Source organism: Nestor notabilis, unplaced genomic scaffold, assembly GCF_000696875.1.
Source record: "Nestor notabilis isolate BGI_N333 unplaced genomic scaffold, ASM69687v1 scaffold12870, whole genome shotgun sequence".
In the NCBI taxonomy this organism is placed as follows: Eukaryota; Metazoa; Chordata; class Aves; order Psittaciformes; family Psittacidae; genus Nestor; species Nestor notabilis.
The window spans coordinates 10,514-17,423 of record NW_009911621.1 but is presented as its reverse complement, the minus strand read 5'-3'; positions in this window follow the sequence as shown (position 1 = coordinate 17,423).

Genomic DNA, 6,910 nt, shown 5'->3' with positions numbered 1-6,910 from the left:
GAGTGAGCACCACTTCTTACATTTTAGTAAACTAAACCCAAACAAATAAAAAAAGCAAAAGTAAGGTTTCAAATGTATTAACAATTTTAAAATCTTCTGCCTTGTTCTGTTTCCTGCAGTCAGTTCCTTTTGCAAAGAGTTTTTTGATATCAGGACTGTATTTTGGAATTCCAAGTTTTCCTCCCATGCTGCCATCTGCAATACAAAAAGCCTATACTGGAAAACGCATGAAGAGCTGCTTTTTTCCTAGCTACTGTTTTCATGCACATCTCAACTCCTGCCCTACACTCAGTGTCTGGTGTGTAATTCCCCACTATTCCTCTTACCTTTTACTAACGGGATTAGTCACTCAATGTAGCCAACTGGTTTGGGTTTTTTTGGTGGGGGGGAGAAGGAAATGGGAGTAAGAGTTGTCTCAGCTGCACCAGTGCACTTTCCAAGGAAAGAAATTGCAAGAAAAATAAAATTCTCAACTATGGGAAGCAGAAAGAAGAACAATATACTGGGTCATATTGCTTTGTGCCACTATTACACTATTACTGTAATAATGGCTTACATTAAATATTACTAATATTATTAAATATTAATTAAAATATTACACTATTACTGTAATAATGGCCCAAAATTCTCACCTATGGATGGAGAACACAAAGTTGAAGGTCCAGTCTGGAAAAGTTACATAGTAGGTGGTACCTAGGATTTTAGGAAGGCTTCCAAGTAAGAAGAAAAGATAAGTCAAGTGGTGTTGTTTTAAAAAATTATGCTACTTACTTTAAAGTATCTTAAAAGATAACTTATATTTCAAATGATTGCTCATTTTCACACTGCTCTGTGGCTAGTTCCAGTTGAGGTGGTTTTCCTTTTGTGCTCAGCTGCTCAGACTACCTGCTTGCCACATCGGAATCCTCAAAATAAACCTTAGCTTTGTGAAATGTCAAGGCTCTGGGCTTTGACTCATGTTTGGAAACAAGCACTGAAGTCTAAACACTGCTCTTGCAGTGTTAGCTGCTTTTATAACATCTGTTTGACAAGCTGATACAGATAGGACCAAAACTGCTTTGATGGAGTTTAAATATCACATAACCTATATCATCGTTTCATGGTGGATTTATTGTAGTTTTAATTCTATGTTTTCTTACATAGGAACTCTGCTTTAATCCAGGCACTGACAAGTGACATTTCTGAAGATGTTTTCTACTTGTCCTCCACCTTTCACCCCTTTGCTCTGCTGGCCTGATCAATTCTGGGATTTGGTGGCAAGAAAGACTTTGAGATTTTAGGCTGATCCCAACTCTGCCTGGTAGGAACTGTGTAAACGTGGCCTGCCGGATGCTCTCAGAGCAGTAAACTTGCGTGAGAAGCTCCCAGTGATGTCATATTTTCCAAGGCACCATTATAAACCTTAATTTTTTAAAAATCCTTGAGTGACACAGAAATCCTGCACTGTTCAAAGTACGAGCTTCGCTGGTGCGATAGTAGCATCTGTAGGAGGAGGAAGGGTAGACTTTGATGTTAGGAATTTTTCTAACCTGAATGAAGATGAATTTAAGGAACCAAGGTGGAAGAAAGAATCCACAATTACCAGGTGCTGATAATCACTCAAAAGTCTGAGGATAACCAAAGACTGTGGATATAAACGTTGGGATTAAATCACGCTGCATTATCTAATACAAGGACACATTATGGTAAAAAACAAAAAAATCTTTATCATACTGTGCCAGGTATCAAATAGAACGTTCTGCCCAATACCGTTTGGCCCCACAACCCCTCTTATAATTTAAAATATTTCTGGTGGTGAGTACTTCTGATGCATAAGCACTCAAGTCATAATTAAGGAATTTATATGCTCATTTACGTGAGAAGAGATTTTTCTCCCTGACACTGCCAGATTTCCCGTGTAATTCCAGACAGATTTAATCCATTTTCACATTAATTGTGCTTTCTTTATATTCTGCGTGCAAAGTGCTAGGCATCTGCATGTTAGCCCATGGATGTGAGGCAACGAAAAATGCGATTTCAAAGTACTTACAAATTGCTAAATAGCCTGGAAAACAAGCCTCAGACTATTCAACCAAAACCACCTTTTTTTTTTTCCCCCCCCTCACTTAAAAATTTGTACTTTAATCCTTACCTCTAAAATGGTGACAAAAGCACCCTGCTCACCAGGACTGGTGGAATAATACGTTCGTCAGTTTTCATACTGGACCAATGTACTTTCACCTAAAAGCTATCAAGACATCATGCTGGAAATGCTAAATATATGTAGTATTGGATTGAAAATATTTGTTTATAATGAAATGGATTAAATGAGGATGGCAGTAAATCAGTTGTGTGTTCAGTGGATACCATTCAAGCTCTGCATTAAACAAAGCAGACATCTGATTAAAATATGCAGTTCTTTTACAGATCCCAGATCTGATGAAACATGCAATGGAACTGACTTCAAAATATGCAAGTTCATAGCCTGTCTGTCTATTTGCACTCTTCAAACTCACTGAAAATTTCCTGTGCAGCTTAGCCCTTGAGCCAGTTCTACAAAGTCCAACATGAGTTTCAGAAACACATAAAGGAAGATGTTTCGACATGGCAGTCGTCCATCCCAGGAGCTGCTGCCTTAGGAGGAGGCTCAAAAGTAGCATGTGGCCATGCCTGACTTCTGCAGTGTGTGAGAGCAGCTGCACAGGCACCCATTTTTAGTTTCTAAGTGATTTAAAAATGCTAATCTCATTTAATGTATCCTATATAAGTGTGAATCTATGCACATACCCTCTGGAGATGCAGTATTGTCCTGCAGCTGCTAATTCATTAGCACAGACCAGTCTTCCACCAAACCTTAACCAAGATGAGGCTGCTAGAGATTTAAATTTTGCTTATTTAGTAGCCCTACAGAAAAGGGCAACATCAGGTGTTTTACTTTTTTATAATCATCTGCAAGTGTTACAAGCATCAGGAACAAAACAGAGATTTGGAAATTTACAAACATGTCACTGTTGTTACCAAAAAGCAATTTTTGAAAGATAACAAGCATCAAACATAGTTTGAAATAGGTTTTGGTTGGTTTGTTTTTTTGTTTATTTTTTTAATTTTTATTTTCCCTGCTAAATTACAGGTAGCAAATGACCCAGAAGTGTTGCCGGAGATGTAGGTCTTCTGTACCTTCAGTTCAGAAAGCCTTCCTAGTTCACTTCTTCCAGTATTCATCAGCTTCTCCAGCTGCCAGTTCTTCTTTAACATTACTTAGATAACAAATCAATTCCAAAACCAACATTTTATATGTTTCCAGGTGTTTTTTTAAATGGTGACCTGTGGCAGCATGAGTAGTCCCTCAACCAGAGCTGACTGTTTCTCACAACTTTCGTCATCATCCCAGCCCCTCCAAATGATGTCACTGAGGAATGTAAGGGATATCTTCACGTTATGGTTTGTAAGTGGATATAGCAGCAGTAGAGAGCAGGAAAAAGTTGTCTTTTTTTCCTTTTTCTTAATCTGTAAAATTTTGCATTTTTAAAATGTAAAAGCTTGCAAGTAACTTTCCTAATACGGGGAGACTGTAAAAAATACAAATAGATGAGATGAAATTGTGGCATAACTATCGTTTATGGGGGAAGGAGAAGAGTAGGAGTCATTCTAGGACAATAAAACTTCTGTTCTTCTGCAGAATATAATCAGTAGCATTCAAAATAAGAAAAAATCTCTTAAAGACAAGAATTTAGGATCAGTAGCATTATTGGGTGTTTCAAATGCATTTCCCAAATACATCCCTGCAGAGAGACATCGCTGAAGGAAATGAGAACATGTAAACATATTGCATTTTTGCAACCGTGGAAGCAGAAGGAAAGGGCTGCTAAACTAATAATGTGAAAATCAACAATGAAAACAGCTTGGTTCTGGTCTCAGGAGAAGCCAAATTAGATTTCTAGTACATCCCTGATTGTGAAACAATGTTAGCCTTTTAGATATTTATCATCTTTTGGAATGCCACCATGCTTATAAACAAGCAAACAAAGCCAAAAAGCCCTCGAGCTTGCACAGATTTATGCAGGAAAGGCAGAATGTGTATTTTAAGGCAAAGGTTTTAAGTATTGTAAGTCTTGAGACCCATCTCATTTGAACAACTAGCCTCAAACTAGATAGAACAAACACAAAGCCAGTTTTGCTAGTTCTCTGGTTTGTAACCTGAATCTCAAAGAGCCAGGAGAGAGCTTTGAACTGCTTGCTCACGTACGTACCATACACACATCCAAACTACTTGGATCAGCTGGACAACAGATGAGCAGTAGCACTGGTGTTTACTGTGTGACCTTTTACAGCTGCCATAAAATGGTTCATCCTCCTCCCTTAGGGCTAATGCAGACATTTGGTTTGGCTAATGGAGCTGGCAGGCTGCTTGCAGGCCTGGCCAGAGACTCGTCAATGCTTCTGAAACACAGTTTGGCTTCACTTATCATTTGGGCAAGGCAGCAGGCTGCCACAAGAGAAAAGAAACAGAAGAAGGGTTAAAGAAAAATTACACCTTTGTCTGCAGAGGCCAGTTCTTCTGATGCTCTTCAGTAGAAGAGGTGCACTTATATTAGCCAGGCAGAAGCCAGGTGGCTCTGCTATGCTGGTAAAAAAGATGAGCAAGGGTGATGAAATAACAGATGGCTTAAGCCATGCTGACCAAAAAGAACAGACTGGAAATAGACACCAGTGGATCAGGATCTTCATCCTGCACCAATCTTCCCACAGTGGAGAGAAAAAGTGCCTGTTGAAGAGCTTGACAAGGAACTTCCAACTTTTTAAGCACAGGATAGGAACTGGAGAAGCCATTAGCCTTGGGAGCACCTCTGATGCAGCAGTTATCACAGAAGTTTGCTTCCAAAGATCTTTTCTTGTTTTTTCACAGAAGCACCTATGTGCATGTGATTACAGTGGTAATGGTTCACAAAGCATTTGTAGGAGGATGTGGACATTAGGCAGAAATTGAAGGTGCAACACACACTGATCTTGGTTTTATATAAATTAGGATAAATCAAGCAGAAAGATGCTGCTCTGCATATGCGAATGACTGCAAAAAAAAAAAGATCACCATTATCAGTCAGTGGGAAACTCAGAGCTAGACTCTAGCTTTAATATCAGTTTATTCCTAAAACTCATAGTAAACAGCCCCTGAAACAGCAACAACCGTCTCACTAATGTTAAATCTATTAATAAAGCTGAAAGAGGCAATCTTACGTTGGATGAAAAGCAAGCAGTTACGGCATTTGTCTGGGAGCTGATCCTGTGTGCTCACTCTTGGCAATAACACAATAATATCCTGAAGACTATTTACACTTATGATACTTTTAATACTACTAACAAGAAGGACTTCAACAGATAGGAAACCCACTGTGCAAATGAATATTGCGCTCTCTGCTGAGAACCACACATTCACTAGGTTCCTCTAATCACATTCTCATATAGCATTCATTAAGGATCTTTGCAATTTTTGAAGTAGGCTATAATATATGAAGTGAGAAAAACAAAGTAAAACCATTAGAAGAAAATTCTGCTTAGGAAATACAGACTGCCATTGTTAATCTTTATTCTAAGGGTGAAGCACCAAAAATGAAGCAAAACAAATCAACAGTTGAATGTGAAAGCTTTTTTATGTTTGCAGGCTCTTTAGAGCTTCAGATTAAGATTTCTCTTTCTTCTCTCATTCAGGATCAAATCCAAGACTAAATTTTTAAAAACCCAGAAAGCGTTTTGTCTTTTAGTGTTCCAAATTGCATTTACTTGACAAAGTCTTAAAACAATTCAGTCTTAATTTTTTTTTCCAAAGAAAAATATCTGGGATTCATACTGATTGCTTTTGGAAGTGTCACTTTAGTTTAACACTGGGAACAAAGACAATGTTGCAACAACCTTAACTCCCTGAGTGGTTCTCAATCACAGGAGGCATCAGGATCCATACAAATGTTGCCTACCTGACATTTTTCACCAAAAAGATGTTTTAACATGTCCTGTCAGGTTTTGAGATAAATTCCTGTAGCCTTACTGAGAACAGTAAAAGAAGAAGGAACAATGCCTCTGGAAGTAACAAGAATAAGCTGTGAGGAGGACACACAGCTTGAGCAAGGAGACCAGCTACCAGATTTCTGTAGAGCCAAGGATGGGCAACCAGAAGCTGATTTCTATTCTTGCATTTCTATGCAAGGTCAACTCATCCAAGACAAGCTTCCTAGCAATGTGACATGGATTTACTCAAAATAGATGTCTTAGTGCATTTTGGATTGAAGTTTCAACTTCCGAAGCCTGGGCAATTCAAATCCAGCATCACTCTGCCCCTCTCCAGGCCAGGCTTCCAGCAACATCACACAAAGCTCCAGTTCCTCCGGAACATTATCAACCAGTTCTCTTGATATATATTCAAAATGAGAGGAAAATGGTTCAGCAAAAGATACGGAGGCTTTGAGCTGACATGATGAACTCTGAGGTGATTTGCAAGTAACCCAAGTCAGACAAAAGGCTACTTATGTCAGTACCTCTTTATGTTAGCATCATCATACACACAAAGAATTAGAGATACAGATGTAGCTGTATGATCTTGTGATTCAGCTGACAAAGCTACTTAAATAAATGGCCTATAGTATTAAATTAAAAACCAGTATTTGTCAGAGCACAGCTTATCCTCCTGTAATTCTTTCCAGGCAGAGTATTTTTGAATGTATGTGCAATATACTTTAAAAATAATAGTTACAGCAGGTAGCTATAGTAACCAACACCTACAAGTGAGCAACAGAAGCTTCTTTAAGCTGTCCCAAATGCTGGTTTATGAATTTACATTTTAAAGGATGGTTCCTTTCCTCATTGCCTGTGACTCATATATTCAAAGTTGTTTAAGCAAGGCAAGTAGCTTACTTGGCTTTCCTGCGCTATATAAATTACT